The sequence below is a fragment of the Lolium perenne genome, chromosome 6 (genome assembly GCF_019359855.2).
Source record: "Lolium perenne isolate Kyuss_39 chromosome 6, Kyuss_2.0, whole genome shotgun sequence".
NCBI lineage: Eukaryota > Viridiplantae > Streptophyta > Magnoliopsida > Poales > Poaceae > Lolium > Lolium perenne.
Window position 1 is genome coordinate 133,970,690 of NC_067249.2, and position 20,717 is coordinate 133,991,406.

Consider the following 20,717-nt stretch of genomic DNA (forward strand, 5'->3'; position numbering starts at 1 on the left):
TCGGCCTGAGATTGAAAGAAAAAGGCAAGTGACCAAATATCAGGAGCCAAAAATAATCCAAGAAAAGAAATTTTATTGTACATAGAGGATGACATGCGGGTCCCATTTTGCAGCAGCGGTCTCAACATTTCCAAGGCGGCACAGACCAAAAGAAAATGAAGTAGCCAGAAATCAGGGGTGAAAAAATCCAAGAAAAGAAAGATTTCAATTGGGCCGCATCCGGACATTCGCCTTCGAACTATCCCGCCGGGCCTTTTGACTCGTACAATTTCAGCCCACTCCAAAACAGAAAGTTCGGATTTTTCTAAAAAAACAGAAAGTCCTATGCTTCGCAAAAACACAAAACAAGGAGATTCAACATATAAGTTTGTTTATGTAAAAATAAAGATTTAATTTATCCGTTTGCAATAGCTCGTGAGCGAAATACAATGTTTATTGTCTCTAAAATAATCAAGATATCACATGTTTCTTGTACGGGGACGCCGACATCGGGGACCCATGAGCCAAGAAGCTGTCGTCAACGTTTTAAAGGCGGCAGGGATGGAAAGAAAAAATAAACCAAAAATCTGTTGGTAAAAAATACAAGAAAAGAAACATTTTCGTTTCCGAGAGGATGACATGCGGGACCCATGAGGCAGCAGATCCTCAGCGTTTATTGTTCATAGAGGTTGACATGTGGGACCCGTGAGCCAGCAGCGCCCTGAACGTTTTAAAGGCTGCAGGAGATCGAAAGAAAAAATAAGCCAAAAATCATTTGGTCAACAAAATCCAAGAAAAGAAACATTTACCGTTCTGAGAGGATGACATGCGGGACCCATGAGGCAGCAGCATCCTCAACGATTCCAAGGCGACAGGGGATCAAAGGAAAAAAGGAAATATCCCGAAATTAATTAGGGGTTAAAAATAAATCCATCAAAGGAAACTTTTATTGTTCACAGAGGATGACATGTGGGACCGACCTGCCAGCTGCGTCGTCATCGTTTCAAAGGGGGCAGGAGATCAAAAGAAAAAGGCAAATAGCCAGAAATTAGGGGTCAAAAATACCTCCAAGAAAGGAAACTTTTATTGTTCGTAGAGGATGACATGCGGGACCCATGAGCCAGCAGCTTACTCAACGTTTCAAAGGCGGCATGAGATCGAAAGAAAAAGGCAAGTGACAAAATATCAGGAGCCAAAGATAATCCAAGAAAAAAACTTTATTGTACATAGAGGATGACATGCGGGTCCCAATTAGCAGCAGCGGTCTCAACGTTTCAAATGCGGCTTGAGATCAAAAGAAAAAGAAAGTTGATTGTACATAGAGGATGACATGCGGGTCCCATGAGTCAGCAGCTTACTCAACGTTTCCAAGGCGGTAGGGGATCAAAAGAAAAAGGAAATAGCCAAAAATTAGAGGGTGAAAAAAACCCCAAGAAAATAAAATTTTATAGCACATAGAGGATGACATGCGGGTCCCATGAGCCAACAGGTTCCTCAACGTTTCAAACGTGGCATGAGATCGAAAGAAAAAGGAAAGTGACCAAATATCAGGAGCCAAAAATAATTCAAGAAAAGAAACTTGAGTGTACGTAGAGGATGACATGCGGGTCCCATTTAGCAAAGAAGCGGTATCACCGTTTGAGAGGCTGCACGGGATCGAAAGAAAAAGGCAAGTGACCAAATATCAGAGCCAAAAATAATCCAAGAAAAGAAATTTTATTGTACATAGAGGATGACATGCGGGTCCCATGAGCCTCAGTGGTCCTCAACGTGGCATGAGATCGAAAGAAAATGCAAGTGACCAAATATCAGAGCCAAAAATAATTCAAGAAAAGAAACTTGATTGTACATAGAGGATGACATGCGGGTCCCATTTAGCAAGAGCGGTATCACCGTTTGAGAGGCTGCACTGGATCGAAAGAAAAATGCAAGTGACCAAATATGAGGTTCCAAAAAAAATCCTAGAAAAGAAAGTTTTATAGTACATAGAGGATGACATGCGGGTCCCATTTAGCAGCAGCGGTATCACCGTTTGAGAGGCTGCACGGGATCGAAAGAAAAAGGCAAGTGACCAAATATGAGTTTCCAAAAAATCCTAGAAAAGAAAGTTTTATAGTACATAGAGGATGACATGCGGGTCCCATTTAGCAGCAGCGGTCTCACCGTTTGAGAGGCGGCAGGGGATCGAAAGAAAAAGGTAAGTGACCAAATATGAGGTGCCAAAAAAATCCAAGAAAAGAAAGTTTTATAGTACATAGAGGATGACATGCGGGTCCCATTTAGCAGCAGCGGTATCACCGTTTGAGAGGTGGCAGGGGATCGAAAGAAAAAGGCAAGTGACCAAATTTGAGGTGCCAAAAAAAACTCCAAGAAAAGAAAGTTGATTGCTCATAGAGGATGACATGCGGGTCCCAATTAGCAGCAGCGGTGTCAACGTTTCCAAGGCGGCAAGGGATCAAAAGAAAAAGGAAGTAGCCCGAAATCGGGGGTCAAAAAATCCAAGAATAGAAAGAATTTTGGTTCATAGAGGATGACATGCGGGACCCATGATCCTGCATCGTAAACGGCTCGATCGGAGAGCGTTGAACGAGATGGCGCGATCGAGAAAAAAAACAATGCCAGAGAGGCTGCCATCTGGGCCCTACATCCCTCGGCGGTGTGGATTTGCGTTGACTCGGCCGGCGAACCCGAGAATTCGAGATGCACCACGTCCCGGGCCACCATACGCAACGTTTTGGCCGGTTTCGTCGGGCTAGGTGGCCTCAAAAACGAGAAAAAAAACGTTTTGACATGAACAACGGACAGACCCAAAATCGTCGGCCATGGTACACCAGCAACCACGGCGCGACTTCAACTTCGTCGGCCATGGCAACTTTTCTTGTAGTGCGAAGGGTTCCATCAAGTCGTGGGATGACCTGGTGGACGCTTTCGTCACAATCTTCCAAGCAACATACAAGAGGCATGTTGGGATCGATGAATTACGGCACTACCAGCAAAAGCCGATGGAGTCGATGCGTGCGTACATCGGGAGGTTCACTAAACTCTTAAACACCACTGAAGATGTTTCCGTCGACAGAGCAATCGATGCCTTTAGTGATGGAATTCAACGTGAAACCTACATAGAGGAGCTTGGGAGCAAAAAGCTGAAGGCTAAAACAAAGTTAATGGAAATCGCCAACAGCTGGGTTGATGGCGTAGAAAACGTACGAAGGCCTCGACAACGTAGTGACGACGAAGACGATGATCAGCCGAGGCATGATTCGGGTGGTCGAAAGGATCGTCGTAAGAAAAGGAAAGACCGCAGTTACGATGGCAGCAACTTGGTAGCCGCGGGATATTCCGATCGACGAGATGATCGGTATGATGATAGGCGAGACGATCGACATGACGGCAATCAGAGTAACTCTGGGAACCATGGCAACTGCAAACCACGACCTCAGAGGACCCCCAAGTTACCCTTCACTGAGCAGATAAACGCTCCTTGCTACTTGCACGTGTACTTCGATACTAAAGATAACAAGAAAAAGTCAAGCCACCTGCTCAGAGATTGTCGACAGTTCATCGAGATGCAGAAGCTCATCCAGCAGCAGCAGTAGCCAATCACACCTCCACCCCCACCTCAGCACCAGGTCCAGCAAGTTCAGCCCCACAACTCTAACGAGTCCTTTCCTCCACCACGTGGACAAATGAGCACGATTCACAGGACCGGTGTTTCAAGAAGGGAGATGAAGAAGCTCACCCAAGAAATCAATCTGGCAGAAAGCATTATGGCTAATATTCCTGAATATATCGACTGGTCATCTCAGAGCATTATGCTCAGCAGAGCGGATCACCCGATGACAATTCCAAAGCCAGGGCACGCTACCTTAGTAGTTGAGGCGCAGATCAGAGGGTTTAAGATGAGCAAAGTTTTCATGGACGGTGGAAGCGGATTAAACCTGATATTCCTCGACATGATCAAAAGCATGGGAATCACGATGAGGATGATAGGAGAAACAGATACATGTTTCCACAGAATTCTCCCCACCTTACCGGCGTACTCTCTTGGCAAAGTTTACCTGAACGTCGTCTTTGGAAAACTCGACAACTTTAGGAAGGAAAAGATCAAGTTCGAAGTAGTAAACTGGGAATCACAGTACCACGCTATACTCGGAAGATCAGCTTATGCCAAGTTCATGGCTGTGCCGCATAACGCATACATCAAGCTGAAAATGTCTGGGAATCGGAACAAACATCACAGTTTATGGAAGCTTTTCACGCTCGGATAATTGTGATCGTGAGTTTCAGAGAATTGCTGCGAAGTTCGGGCTAAAATAGGAACCTGTCGACTTCCCTTCAAAATCGTCAGGACTCGATAGTAAGGAAGATGAACGTGTCAAGAAAACGAAGAAGAAGCCAGCCGACCTTGCCCTGGAAGCTTCGATAGTGAAAACCTCGGCAGCTGACGGAAAGATCATTATAGAAGAAAACAAAACTCCGGCAATCGCCACAAGAACTCCTGATGAAACCAGTGATGTTTCCAAAGCCACTGGCACGTCTGACAAGCCTGAAGATAAGAAGAACCCTCCTCTTGCTTAAAGGGATGGATAGCATTATATTTAGTTTTTTTTCTCTTTTCAGAAGGGCTCTTTTTAGCCCCCTAGTTTTTCGCTTACTTTATTAATGAAGACTCAAGTTTTGTTTCTTTGAAGAATTGCAGTAATTCGGGACACCCGAACTACATCGTCAGGAACTTTCTTTGTATATTACAACGAACATCGGTTCGATGGAAAATACGCCCAGAGATTGCACTCCAAAAAAGCCTCTGAAATTACGAGTGCTATGATGCAAAATCGACGGGGACCTCACTCTTTTCCTTCGCTATAGATGCCTCAAAGAGTGCCGCAGATAGCAAGGATCATGAAACATGTACGAAAGCTCCCACGCTCGATACTTTAAACTACAGAAGTATCAAAGAGTGACGGAGTCATCGGCAGATCTAGTGCCACCGATCTATTCAGGAGCTGTTGTCAAGACATGCATCAGTTGAAAGCAAAGTTGCACATACAACGGGTCTAGCAAGAGCCGCAACACGAGCTGATCACTCAAATAATTTGCTACCGACAAACATACGTATACATCATAATACAGATGTAAAAACGAGTAATTAAGGTTTACTCCTTCAAAATTTGCCAATGGCATTAACACGGAATAGGTACATGTATATACACCTACCGATAAAACAGTTTAACCATAATCATCCGAACATTCGGATGCAGCAAGTATCAAGACCTTCTACTTACAATAGGGGCATATCTTTGAATTACTCATGTGGAGCCTCTTTTTCTTCGGCTGCCATTGAGGTTCCTTCAAGCCTTTCAATAACGATGGCGGCGGGAAGGTCCACCTTCGGGTAAAGCGGCTCTAACTCACCTACCGCATTGGCAATTACCAGCAGGTCTGCTGAAGGATGACATACAAGGACAAGGGCGAACGCAACTTTAGCTCCTGCAAGAAGTTGTGCTCGAACCAAGCTTCAGATCTTCTTGGCGTTACTAAATTATGACATTAAAGTCAACAGCGTGGGAGGGACCACGTTCAAAGGGAACATCGTCTTCCAGATCACTCTCAATCCTTTATAGCACTTGTCGAAGAAGCGGTGGACCTGCTGGACCCGGTCTTGGAACTTCGCGACAGTGGAGGCCTTCGAATGATCTTTCCAGAAAACCTCATCTAAAGATGATAGTTGAGCCAATGCGTTTACGCGCTCGTGAATCCGCTTGTTCTCCTCAGCTGGGTTATGTCTACGGGTGCTTCTATTCTTGTAGACAGTGTTGGGCCTCCAAGAGCAGAGGTTTGTAGAACAGCAGCAAGTTTCCCTTAAGTGGATCACCCAAGGTTTATCGATCTCAGGGAGGAAGAGTTCAAAGATATCCCTCTCATGCAACCCTGCAACCACAAAGCAAGAAGTCTCTTGTGTCCCCAACACACCTAACAGGTGCACTAGTTCGGCGAAGAGATAGTGAAATACAGGTGGTATGAATAAGTATGAGCAGTAGTAACGGCGCCAGAAAAGTGCTTGCTGGCGTGTGGTTGATGGTGGTAATATTGCGGATAGTACAGATGCAGTAGAACAGTAAACAAGCAGCGATAGCAGTATTTAGGAACAAGGCCTAGGGATCATACTTTCACTAGTGGACACTCTCAACATTGATCACATAACAGAATAAATAGATAGATGCTAGACTCTACACTCTCTTGTTGGATGATGAACACCACTAACTGTGTAGGATTACACGAACCCTCAATGCCGGAGTTAACAAGCTCCACAATATTCGATGTTCATATTTAAATAACCTTAGAGTGCACGACAGATCAACACAACTAAACCAAGTACTAACATAGCATGCACACTGTCACCTTCACGCTACGAAAGGAGGAATAAGTCACATCAATACTATCATAGCAATAGTTAACTTCATAATCTACAAGAGATCACAATCATAACCTACGCCAAGTACTACACAATGCACACACTGTCACCATTACACCTTGCAGGAGGAATAGACTACTTTAATAACATCACTAGAGTAGCACATAGATGCATTGTGATACAAAACTCATATGAATCTCAATCATGTAAGGCAGCTCATGAGATCATTGTATTGAAGTACATAGGAGAGAGATTAACCACATAGCTACCGGTACAGCCCCGAGCCTCGATGGAGAACTACTCCCTCCTCATGGGAGACAGCAGCGGTGATGAAGATGGCGGTGGAGATGGCAGCGGTGTCGATGGAGAAGCCTTCCGGGGGCACTTCCCTGTCCCGGCGGCGTGCCGGAACAGAGACTCCTGTCCCCCAGATCTTGGCTTCGCGATGGCGGCTGCTCTGGAAGGTTTCTCGTACCGTGGCTTTTCCGTCGAACTGGGTCAAGGATTTAGGTCAGGGACGACTAAATAGGCGAAGAGGCGGAGTCGGAGGGGCCACAGGGGGGCCACACACTAGGGGGGCGCGCCCCCCCTTTCGCCGCGCCGCCCTGTGGGGTGGGGCCCCCCTGGCTCCCCTCTGGCCCTTCTTCGGTGCTCTGGAAGCTTCCGGGATTTTTAAGATCTTCGGTGTTGATTTCGTCCGATTCCGAAAATATTTCCTTACTAGGATTTCTGAAACCAAAAACAGCAGAAAACAGCAACTGGCCTTTCGGCATCTCGTCAATAGGTTAGTTCCGGAAAATGCATAAAAACGATATAAAGTGTGCATAAAACATGTAGATATCATCAATAATGTGGCATGGAACATAAGAAATTATCGATACGTCAGAGACGTATTAGCATCCCCAAGCTTAGTTCCTGCTCGTCCCGAGCAGGTAAACGATAACAAAAATAATTTCTGGAGTGACATGCCATCATAACCTTGATCATACTATTGTAAGCACATGTAATGAATGCAGCGATCAAAGCCATGGTAATACAATGAGTAAACAAATGAATCATATAGCAAAGACTTTTCATGAATGGTACTTTCAAGACAAGCATCAATAAGTCTTGCATAAGAGTTAACTCATAAAGCAATAATCTCAAAGTAAAGGTATTGAAGCAACACAAAAGGAGATTAAGTTTCAGCGGTTGCTTTCAACTTATAACATGTATATCTCATGGATATTGTCAATGTAAAGTAATATAACAAGTGCAATATGCAAGTATGTAGGAATCAATGCACAGTTCACACAAGTGTTTGCTTCTTGAGATAGAGAGAAATAGGTGAACTGACTCAACATAAAAGTAAAAGAATGGCCCTTCGCAGAGGGAAGCATCGATTGCTATATTTGTGCTAGAGCTTTGGTTTCGAAAACAAGAAACAATTTTGTCAACGGTAGTAATAAAGCATATGTGTCATGTAAATTATATCCTACAAGTTGCATGCCTCATGCATAGTATACTAATAGTGCCCGCACCTTGTCCTAATTAGCTCGGATTACCTGGATTATCATCGCAATGCATATGTTTTAACCAAGTGTCACAAAGGGGTACCTCTATGCCGCATGTACAAAGGTCTAAGGAGAAAGCTCGCATCGGATTTCTCGCTATTGATTATTCTCAACTTAGACATCCATACCGGGTCAACATAGACAACAAATAATGGACTCCTCTTTAATGCATAAGCATTCAACAATTATTAATTTTCTCATATGAGATTGAGGATATTTGTCCAAAACTGAAACTTCCACCATGGATCATGGCTTTAGTTAGCGGCCCAATGTTCTTCTCTAACATTATGCATGCTCTAACCATTCTAGCGGTAAATCTCCCTTACTTCAGACAAAGACGGACATGCATAGCAACTCACATGATATTCAACAGAGATTAGTTGATGGCGTCCCCAGGAACATGGTTATCGCTCAACAAGCAACTTAATAAGAGATAAAGTGCATAAGTACATATTCAATACCACGATAGTTTTTAGGCTATTTGTCCCATGAGCTATATATTGCAAAGGTAGAGGATAGAAATTTAAAGGTAGCACTCAAGCAATTTACTTTGGAATGGCGGAGAAATACCATGTAGTAGGTAGGTATGGTGGACACAAATGGCATAGTGGTTGGCTCAAGTATTTTGGATGCATGAGAAGTATTCCCTCTCGATACAAGGTTTAGGCTAGCAAGGTTGTTTGAAACAAACACAAGGATGAACTGGTGCAGCAAAACTCACATAAAAGACATATTGTAAACATTATAATACTCTACACCGTCTTCCCTGTTGTTCAAACTCTTTACTAGAAATTATCTAGACCTTAGAGAGACCAGTTATGCAAACCAAATTTGAGCAAGCTCTATGTATTTCTTCATTAGTAGGTGCAAAGTATATGATGCAAGAGCTTAAACATGAGCACAACGATTGCCAAGTATCACATTATCCAGAACATTTTACGAATTACTACATGTATCATTTTCCGTTTCCAACCATATAACAATTAACGAAGCAGTTTCAACCTTCGCCATGAAAATTAAAAGCTAAGAACACATGTGTTCATATGAACCAGCGGAGCGTGTCTCTCTCCCACACAAGCATTTATTCAAACAAAAACAAAAGCACACAGACGCTCCAAGTAAAGTACATAAGATGTGACCGAATAAAAATATAGTTTCAAGAGAAGGAACCTGATAATTTGTCGATGAAGAATGGGATGCCTTGGGCATCCTCAAGCTTAAATGCTTGAGTCTTCTTGAAATATGCAGGGATGAACCACCGGGGCATCCCCAAGCTTAGAGCTTTCAATCTTCTTGATCACATTGTATCATCCTCCTCTCTTGACCCTTGAAAACTTCCTCCACACCAAACTCGAAACAACTCATTAGAGGGTTAGTGCATAATCAAAAATTCACATGTTCAGAGGTGACACAATCATTCTTAACACTTCTGGACATTGCCCAAAGCTACTGGAAGTCAATGGAACAAAGAAATCCATCCCACATAGCAAAAGAAGCAATGCGAAATAAAAGGCAGAATCTGTCAAAACAGAACATTCCGTAAAGACGAATTTTAAATAGGCACCAGACTTGCTCAAATGAAAATTCTCAAATTGAATGAAAGTTGCGTACATATCTGAGGATCACTCACGTAAATTGGCATAATTTTCTGAGTTTCCTACAGAGAATTAGGCCCAGATTCGTGACAGCAAGAAATCTGTTTCTGCGCAGTAATCCAAATCTAGTATGAACCTTACTATCAAAGACTTTACATGGCACAACAATGCAACAAAATTAAGATAAGGAGAGGTTGCTACAGTAGTAACAACTTCCAAGACTCAAATATAAAACAAAGTTACTGTAGCAAAATAAACACATGGGTTATCTCCCAAGAAGTTCTTTCTTTATAGCCATTAAGATGGGCTCAGCAGTTTTAATGATGCACTCGCAAGAAATAGTATTTGAAGCAAAAGAGAGCATCAAGAAGCAAATTAAAAACACATTTAAGTCTAACCCACTTCCTATGCAAAGGAATCTTGTACACAAATGAATTCATCAAGAACAAAGTGACAAGCATAAGGGAATAAAACGCGAGTAACTTCAAGATTCTCAACATAAAGAGGGGAAACTTAATATTATTAAGATGCATATAACCATGTTTCCCTCTCTCATAATAACTTTCAGTAGCATCATTGATGAAATCCACAATATACCCATCACTTAAAACATCCTTATCACGGTTCATATGCATAGAAGTATCATTAATTTTGACATAAGAAGAGTTCTTCTCATTAATAGTAATTGGAGCAAGATTATTATCAAGAATTTGAACATGGTAAACAAGTTGCATATTAAGGGAATTGTTTTTGGTAATCCAATCATGACTATGACAAGTTTCATAAGGATAGTTATAACCTATATCATAGCATTCTTTATAATAATCATCAAAGGTCGGAGGCACAGTGTCATCATAAGAAATAGAATAGTTATCTTTCACAGTCGGTTTATCTGTGACCATACCATCATTGTTATTAGAAGGAGATGTATCAAACACATAATGTGTCAACACCCGGATTTTTAAGTCTGAATGCCTATTATGCCATACATCGCAATCCCAGGAATATTGTTGTTGCGAGGCATAATAGTTAAGTATCACAGTCATCATTCATTACAAACCATAAGTCTTACAAATTGGAATCACATGATCCATATTACACGAATAGTTGATCTATTGATCAACGAACAAACACCAGTTCATAGTTCATAGCGGAAGCGTAAGATACAAGGACTCTCTAGTCCACAGGCCAACGCTTGACATCGGAAGACTCCTAGTTGCCGTAGGCGTCCTGCTGGTCATCTCCTTGTTCATCTTCATACTCTGGCCATTTGAATAGCCAGGGACAAAGCCGTGAGTACTTTAAGTACTCGCAAACTAATACTAATGTAAGTGCTAGACATTCTAGTAAGGTTTTCTAAGCTCTAGTTTATTTGCATAAAGCTAGTTTTAGTTCACAAGTATTTGAGAAAAGCTTATTCATAAGCTAACTAACTCAAGTGGGAACATTAGTGTCATTCCCACCATTCAATTGGTGATTTCAATTCAATTCACCACAATTTATTTCACCATCTTATTTCAACATCATTTTCAAAGATATGACATCGGAAACTGTATGGCCTTTCCAACCGTCCGTAACCGTGGACGCGGCTATTCGAATAGATTGACACTCTGCAGAGGTTGCATACTTGTGCCACAACATTTGATTTCATCCGTCGGTATTACCCCGAATCATCGTAACACAGTACGCGGATCATCAACCATAACCTTTCACTTACGAATCCTAGTATGAGCACCTCTCCCCATGAGCTTGGCCTCCCAGTGAAGACCAACTGTCAACCTGGGAACTGCACAGGGCTTGGCCGTACAATTCACCTCAATTTCACATCATTTCTCAACAATGGAGGCAGCCTCAAGCATAACCCCTATGACGTGTGTTCAGAGGGAACCCATACTAAGATGCATAAACTTCCAGTTAAGCCCTACCCATAATCAGGTATTGTGGGGGTACTTAATAATTGGAAAGGTATCGCATTCAAACCAACATCATGTTTATTAAAAATCACTATCTTCTCTTGGTCATATTCACCTTCAAAAATCACTCAATGGAATGCTTCATCATTCCAAGGTTTCAAATTCATTTCAATTCACATTGTTCCCATCTAGAGTAGTCAAGTTTTATTCATTAGCACTAGCTCTAAATCATGAGGGGTGCTATCTTGCTTTGCTTGATTGAGACTACTTCACTACTCTAGTAACCATCCTTTACTTTGACCAAAGTTAACTAAAAAAGCAACTTATTGAGAAAACAAGTAAAAACTTGTAATGTAAAAACTTGGGATAGGCTTATGTAAGAAAAGGTAAGATTCATGGTGCCTTGCCCCAAAGGGCTTTGCACTTTGCAAGAATATTAGCTTGCCTTGGTAGTTCTCAAAATTCTCCTCCTCCTCCTCTTGGTAGCAACCTTCTTCTTCGGTGTACTCTCCGGTGCTAGCGTCTAAATTTGAATACGAGTATAATTACTCACTAATTCAATGGCTATTCCATGTATCACATATAAACACACAAACTATTCTATGCACACAAATAATCTAATTAGGGTGCATGGGTTGTGTTGCTTGAGGAGAATTTACTTCTTTTCATTTAATATGTAAATGATAGTTTCCATAGGGTTCTTGAGAAATAATTTCCTCTCATTGAAATCTTCTTAAGATTTAATTTCTCAAACAATCATATATGAACTTATATTGACCTAAGTCAAACATTCATCATTATCATTTGAGAAAATGATTTAAATGAGGTGGATCACCTCATATCATTTAATAACACTACATATGATTTAAATCTCTAAGTAATTCATATAAGAGAGTTTGGGCCAGGGGTCCAAACATCCCATGAATTCATGTGAGACAAGATTTAAATGAAGTATAATACTTCATATGAATTACTTAATAGTTTTGGACAATATCAACTACATAAACTAGCCATATTGTCCCTTAATTAAACTAGGGCATGATCATGCAAAGTGACCACACCATTTTATTGCATAAACAATTAGTGTAAGTCAAATGTGAGCTATTAGAGTTGGAATTAACTTAATATCTATTTTGGTTGATTTTTAATAATTATTTGAATATGAAAAAGTCCCTGCCTTCTTCTTTTTATCAATTTAATTCTACAACTAATCTGGTCATGGGACCAGTGGCATTGTGTAGATATTTTTCTTAGCTTTCCAACAACATAAAATTCATTGAATTTGGTTTAGCTAATTTGAATCTATTGAATTTCAAAGTTTGGGCAGTATTGAAATTGGTTTGGAATTGTTTAAATAGAATTTGAATTAAACAGGCTGGCGGGAAAGCTAACTGGGCCAGATTCGAATAAAACGGCCCAAGGCCAGCCCAGCCATGGTCCAGAGACGCGCGGCGCGCTGACAGCAGGGGGCCACCCGTCAGCGAGTTATAAAACCCGAAACGGTATGTTTGATGTGGGGCGTTGGATTAGATCAAAGATCAACGGCTCTGGGTCGTCGTCGTCGCCGGCGAGAGAAGCTCACTGGCGCGGCGAGGGTAGGGGGTCAGAGAGCTCACCGTGGCTCCAGCTAGGGTGGGCAGTGTGCTCGGTGAAGTTGTGGACGACGGCGGTTCTCCTGGTACAGGTGGCGTCGCCTGAGGAGGTCTGGTTCGCCGGCGATTGCTGCAGAGCTTCCGCGGCGGTGATCTCCCGATTGAGCTTGCTCCGGCGAGGATTCGATGGGTGGAGTGGTGGTTGAGAAGCAGTGAGAGGTGGAGAGCGAGGTGGTGTGCTTGGTTCTGTCCAGGGAACTCCCTATTTATAGAATCGAGTGAGGGTGGCGGGGAAGTGAGGTGGTCGACCATGGCGCGGCGTTTCCGGCGAGCGGTCGAGCTAGGCGAGGGCGTGGCAACGTTATCCTTGTCCAGGCGAAGCGAACGGTGGCGACAGCGTGGTCGGGCGACGTCGGAATAGCTCGCATTGTTTCCATGTCTGGCGGCGGCGTTCACGGGATCTTCTTCTCCGTCTACGGCGGCGGCGGTCCAGGGTCTAGTCGTGGTGATGTCTGGCGGCGTCAAGGTGGCACGGCGATGCTCAACGGCTAGTAAGCGTGGCCAGGGCAAGCGCGAGGTGGTGGCGCGGCGCGTGGCCAGTGCGTGTCCACGGCGTGCACACGTGCGACACGATCGGCATCTGGGCGCGTTCTGGGCGCGCGTCCTCCAGCGTTGGTCGTCGTTGAGCTCGACAGTGGCGGTGCTAGGAAGGTGTAGGGAGGTGCGGTGGCGAGCTGTGGCACGGTGGCCAGGGTAGAGAAGCAAGGGGAGAGGAGGTGGTGCGGCAAGGTGGCGACATGGCCGGCATGGCCATGTCCATGCCTTGTTAGCCCTCTCCTAGGGTTGCTATTTGGCATTGAATGGGTTAGAGGGGGCAGGGGAACCATTTAGACTAGGTTAGAATAGATTAGGGTTGAGGTAGATCACTATTTCAAATAGTGTCAAATAGTTCCATATTTGCAATTTGTGAATTTTGTCCAATTTTGATTTAATTCACATGGTTGACCAATTTGAATTGTGTGTGTTTGGTTGTGTTCTAAATGACCAGAGATGATGAGAGGTGGTGGTGGAATTGTTGAATTCAAAGTTTTGCAAAATTTGATAAGTGGGAGATTGTTGAGTATGTTAAAAAGTTGAAACTTTGGATGAGCATAGCTAATGATCAAGAAAGAATTTGGCATGGTGATCTTTACAAAAAGTGTTCACCTTGATGTTGACTTTGAAGTGGTGCAAAGATTTAGCAAGATTTAGTTTGAGAAAATTGAATTGTAATGGCTCAAAGTAGTGATCAAACTAAAATGGGCAGATTTGACCATTATCATATGTGAGCAAGTTTTGCATTTGAAATTTATTTGAATTGTGATTCTTTGATTCCAAAAGTTGTAATAAGTGTTTAGTAACATTATTCAACTAATGGTGAAGACCAAATTGGTCTAGGGTCAAAATTTATAAAAATGCCATAGAGCATATGTGAGGGTTTTTAGGGTTTTTCATTTAATGGATTTTCTTCCTCTTTGATTTATTTGGTTGGTGATCTTCATATGATCACTTTAGGTTTTTAGAGTATAGCACATACAAGTAATAACAATCATCATGGCATATCACTCAAATGCACAAGTCCTATGTATGGCACTATATGCAATTTAAAAAGTTTTTGTTTGTTTGAAATTTTGCTCTCTAGAATTCTTCTAACTTTCTTTTTATTGAAATTTGGGATGTTACAAACCCTTCCCCCTTACAAAAGATCTCGTCCCGAGATCAAAAAGAAAGTTAGGTACTAAAGAGATCTGGGTACTCCTTCTTCATGAAGTCTTCGCGTTCCCATGTGGCTTCATCCTCGGTATGATTGCTCCATTGTATCTTCAGAAACTTGATGCTTTGGGTGCGGGTGGTTCGGTAAGCTTCTTCCAGGATGCGAATCGGCACTTCGCGGTAAGTCAGATCCTTGTTGATGTCCACCAATCGGTGATCGATGTTCTTGAACACTTCGGTCTTCTCCGGGACTTCTAGGCACTTCCGGAGGAGTGAGATATGGAACACGTCGTGCACAGCCGACATTTCTTCGGGCAACTCCAGTTGATAAGATACTTCACCTCGGCGGCTGAGGACCTTGAAGGGTCCGACATATCGGGGTGCGAGCTTTCCTTTCAGTTGAAACCTTTGCATTCCTTTCAAGGGGGATACCTTGAGATAGACGAAGTCTCCAATCTCGAAGGTCATCTCCCGACGTCTCTTGTCGGCATAGCTCTTCTGTCTTGATTGCGCCGTCTTGAGGTACTCTCGGATTTTATGTACTTTCTCTTCGGCTTCACGAAGAACATCTGGGCCAAAAACTTGGCTTTCTCCGACTTCCGACCAGTTCAGGGGGGTACGGCACTTCCTTCCGTACAAGGCTTCAAAGGGGGCCATCTGTAGGCTAGCTTGGTAGCTGTTGTTGTAAGAGAATTCTGCGTAAGGTAAGCAGTCTTCCCACTTGGATCCGTATTCCAGTACACATGCTCTCAGCATGTCCTCCAGTATCTAGTTTACTCTCTCAGTCTGTCCGTCGGTCTGAGGGTGATAGGCGGTGCTGAAATTCAGACGGGTTCCTAGTCCTTCGTGCACTTTCTGCCAGAATCTTCAGGTGAACTGTGATCCTCTATCTGACACTATCGATATCGGGGTGCCGTGCAGGGCGACTATTCTGGAGATGTATAGTTCAGCTAACTTGGGGCCTTGGTAAGTGGTTTTGACGGCGATGAAATGGGCGACTTTGGTCAATCTATCGACAACTACCCATATTGAATCATTGCCTTTGCTGGATTTGGGCAGTCTGGTGATAAAGTCCATTCCTACGGAGTCCCATTTCCATTCTGGAATCTGGAGGGGTTGTAACAGTCCGGCGGGTCGTCGATGTTCTGCCTTGACTCTTTGACAGATGTCACACTTGGCGATGTAGCTGCCGATTTATCTTTTCATTCCATGCCACCAAAATTGCTCCTTCAGATCTTGGTACATCTTGGTACCTCCGGGGTGGATTGAATAAAGGGTGTCGTGGGCTTCTTGCAGGATGACTTGTTTCAAGTCGGAGTCCGATGGTACGCAGAGACGTTCTTTGTACCAAAGAACTCCGGCTTCGTCTACGGTGAATCCGGGGGCTTTTCCTGCGGCTATCTGTTTCTTGATTCCATCAATGCTAGCGTTGTCCTTCTGGGATTCCTTGATCTGACTAACCAAGGTGGGTTGGAGTTCTATGCTGGCTAGGAATCCTTCACTAACAAGTTCAAGTCTGAACTGTTCAAACTCTTGATGCAAGCTGGGCTGTTCGGTTGCGAGCATGGAGTTCAACTAACACGGCAGTCGACTCAAAGCATCCGCTACCACATTGGCCTTGCCGGGGTGGTAGTGAATCTCCATGTCGTAATCCTTGATCAATTCGATCCATCGGCGTTGTCTCATGTTCAGCTCCTTCTGGGTGAATATATATTTGAGGCTCTTGTGGTCGGAGTAGATCTCGCATCGATTACCCATGAGGTAATGACGCCAAACTTTCAAGGCTAAGACCACGGCTGCAAGCTCGAGGTCATGGGTTGGGTAGTTCTGTTCATGTTGCTTTAGCTGTCTTGAAAGGTAGGATACAACCTTGCCTTCCTGCATAAGCACACATCCAAGACCAGTCTTGGAGGCGTCGCAATATACGTCAAAGGGCTTTGCAATATCCGGCATGATCAGGATTGGGGCTGTTGTCAGTCTACTCTTGAGCTGTTGAAAGCTCTCTTCACATTTGTCGGTCCACTCAAACTTCCTGTCCTTCTTCAGCAATTGGGTCATTGGTCGAGCGATGCTCGAAAAGCCTTCTACAAATCTGCGGTAATATCCGGCTAATCCAAGAAAAGCGTGGACCTCGGTTTGGGTGGTTGGGGCTTGCCATTCCATAACAGTTTTGATTTTGGTGGGATCTACGGCAATTCCTCCTGCAGACAAGATGTGTCCCAGGAATCCAACTTCTTCCAACCAAAACTCACACTTGCTGAACTTGGCATACAACTTGTGCTGTCTAAGGGTTTCTAGGATAGTCTCCAAATGCTGTTCATGTTCCTCTTCGGACTTGGAGTAGACGAGAATGTCGTCGATGAAGACAACGACAAACTTGTCCAAAAAGTTCATGCAGATCTTATTCATGAGATTCATGAAATAAGCGGGGGCATTGGTCAGTCCAAACGACATGACGTTGTACTCATACAACCCATATCTGGTGGTAAAGGCAGTTTTTGGAATGTCGGTGGCTCGGATTTTCAGCTGATGATATCCAGTTCTAAGATATATCTTGGAGAAAACTCTGGCTCCGGTGAGTTGATCAAACAAGTCTTCTATCTTGGGTAAGGGGTATTTGTTTTTTATGGTGACATCGTTAAGCTTACGATAGTCCGTACATAAACGACTTGCACCATCCTTCTTGTCCAAAAACAAGACGGGGGATCTCCAGGGGGATGCACTCGGTCTAATCAGACCTTTGGCCAACATATCATCTATCTGTTTCTTCAGCTCCACAAGCTCGGTTGCGTTCATGCTGTAGGCTCTCTGGGCTATGGGTCCAGTTCCGGGGATTAACTCAATGATAAACTCGATATCCCGATCCGGGGGCATACCGGGTAGATCATCCGGAAACACATCAGGGTAGTGACAAACGACCCTGATTTGATCCAGAGTTGGCTTGGATACACTTTGGTTGCAGGTAAATTTTCTGGGTAGTTTTTCAGAGACGTGCTCTACTACGATGCCGGTTCTGCTAGTCATGGTTATGGCTTTCTTGGCACAGTCTATCAGTCCATTGTGTTTTGACATCCAGTCCATTCCTAGGACGACTTCCAAACCTTTGGTTCCCAAAATGATTAGATTGGCATAGAAATCTACATCATGGATTTTGATAGGTACATTTTTGCAAAATTTTCTGGCTTTGGTGGTTGATCCGGGGATTTGAACTATCATAACATGCTTCAAACTGAGGGGTTGAATTTTACTTGTTGATGCAAAGTCTTCAGTGACAAAAGAATGAGATGCTCCGGAATCAAACAACACTCTGGCAGGGATGTGGTTGACAGAAAACATACCCAGTACAACATCTGGTGCTTCCTGGGCTTCTTCGGCATTCATGTGGTAGAGGCGGCCGTTGCGGTTATTGGGGTTGTTGGGGGCGAACTTCTTGCCGGTGGAGACACGGCGTTGCTGCTGAGCAGGTGCAGCGGTGTTGCCGGCGAGCTTGGCAAGACACTTGGGACACTCGTTGGAGTAGTGCCCCACTACACCACACTCATAGCAAGTGATGGTGGTCTTGTCCTGCTTGTTCGCAACGGGGACGGTGTTGCTTCCGGTTCTGGGAGCGGTGTTGGTGTTATTGCTGTTGTTGTTGGGGGCTCTGGGCGGAGCGCGGTTGTAGTTGTTGTTGTTGTAGTTGTTGTTGTAGCCTCCTGGCTTGGAGTTTCCTCCACTCCGGTTCTGATAACCGGGGCGTGAGTTCTGCATCGGTGGCTTGTTGTTTCTCGGAGTGAAACCTCCGCTTGAGCTAGGGCGATACTTCTGGGTATGGCTTGATCCACTTTGATTCACCATGCGGCGCTTGCGGTTCTCATTGGCTTGGTTCAACTTGCCCTCCATCTGGATGGCGGAGTCAACAAGGGCTTCAAGGTCGGCGAAGGGGATGTTGACGAGGACAGTCTGCATCTAATCATGCAGTCCGTTCAGGAATCTCTCCTTCCTCTTCTCAACGGTGTCGGTCTCATCAGGGGCGTACCTCGACAGTGTAAGAAACTTGTCGCGGTATTCAACCACCGTCATGCGACCTTGTTTCAGTTCACGGAACTCATCCCTCATCTTTTTGATAAGACCCGGGGGTACATGGTACTTGCTGAACTTTAGCTTGAAATCCTCCCAAGTCATGAACTGACCTCCGTTCATGGCACGGGTGCTTGTCCACCAAGCGCGGGCTGGTCCAGCGAGATAGTGGGTGGCAAACAAGACCTTCTCGTTGGCTTCCACTCCGGCTACTTCCAGGTTGTTCTCCATAGTCTGGAGCCAGTCGTCGGCGTCGAGGGGTTCCTCGGTCTTGCTAAACACCGGGGGATTGGTGTTCTGGAAGTTCTTGAGCTTGGATCCAGGGTGGTCATGATTTCCAGGGCCTTGATTGGCAATGTTCTGTAAGGCGGCGATGTTGGCTTGGCGTTCAGCTCTTTCGGTCTCCCTGTCGGCAAGCAGGGTTTGCAGCAATTGCATCATCGCGTTGTTGGTGCGATTGGGAGGGGCCATCTGAAGATATAGAAGATCATGAGATGAGAGGGAACATTTTATGGTTCATTTTGGTTAAGTTTGAAAACATTTGAAAAATTGTAATCTTTTCATGACAAACATAACATTCATTCATTCATTCAACACATAGTACAAACTAACGCACACATACTCCAATGGTTTTAAGAACCATTCTCATGCTACGATACAAAGGACGGGATACAACTCACACCTACATAAGTGAAACGAGTGCAACTACTCCTCATCCTCGACATCGATCGGGACGTAGTCGTCAGGTCCTGCCTCCAGGAACTCGTAGTCCTCCTCCTCGGTGTTCTCGTCCTCCTCAAAGTCGTCGTCGTCGCTCAGGAAGGCTTCTCCTCCCTGAAGGTCGATGCCTCCGTCGTCATCCTCCAGCTCACGAATCTGATCCTCCTGGGCCTTGACAGTGGCCTCGAGTGACGCGATCTTGGCGCGAAGGCGCACAATCGTAGCGTCCTTCTTGGCACGCTGCTGGCGAAGGCTCTTGCGGTCGTTGTTGAGTAGCTTGATCGCCTCACCCTGCTCGATGATGTGAGCATGGGTCTGGTTCGCGTAAGCGCGAGTGGCGTCGAGGTCCTTCTGAGTCTGATAGAGCATGAAGTCCAGGTGCTCAGCGTGGTGCCTCAACTCCGGGTGCGGCTGCAGCTCCATGGGCACTCCCATGGCATCACGCCTCACGAGATGCGCGAAGCGAGAGGCGAGGATGCGCACCACGTTCTGTCCACAGAGGCGCGCAAGTGCCTCCTGAAGGCCACGTGCGAGTCCGTCGAGCCAGGTGCTCTCGCGGAAGGAGAAGAGGATCCTCTCCGAGGTGGGAGGCTCCATCTTGCCCCTCAAGTCGGCAGTGATCACCCACTGCAACTCTCCTCCGGGCGTGTCGTCCAGCTGAACCCCGTGGAACTCGGGGTGTGGGCGCCCAAGGAAGTCAGAGACGGCGTTGAGGTCGTGCTCGAAGATCAAGCTCCCTCCGTTCCCAAGCTGGTAAAACTTGGTGTTGATGGGTTCATTCGGCTCCATCTGAAAGAGAATTGGATGAGTAAGTTAGAGAGTGTAAAGTGTGGCAAACTTTTAAGTTGATTCAAATAAGATAGAACATGATTCATCAAATTTTGGCAAAGTCTCAAAGACAAGAGTGTAGTAAATTTTCACAAATATTTTCTTTCATTTGATTTCAAAGTTAAGTTTTTCAGAACGCCCATTCTAACTAAGGTCTTCTAAGGTCAAACAATGGCTCTGATACCAACTTGTCAACACCCGGATTTTTAAGTCCGAATGCCTATTAAGTCATACATCGCAATCCCAGGAATATTGTTGTTGCGAGGCATAGTAGTTAAGTATCACAGTCATCATTCATTACAAACCATAAGTCT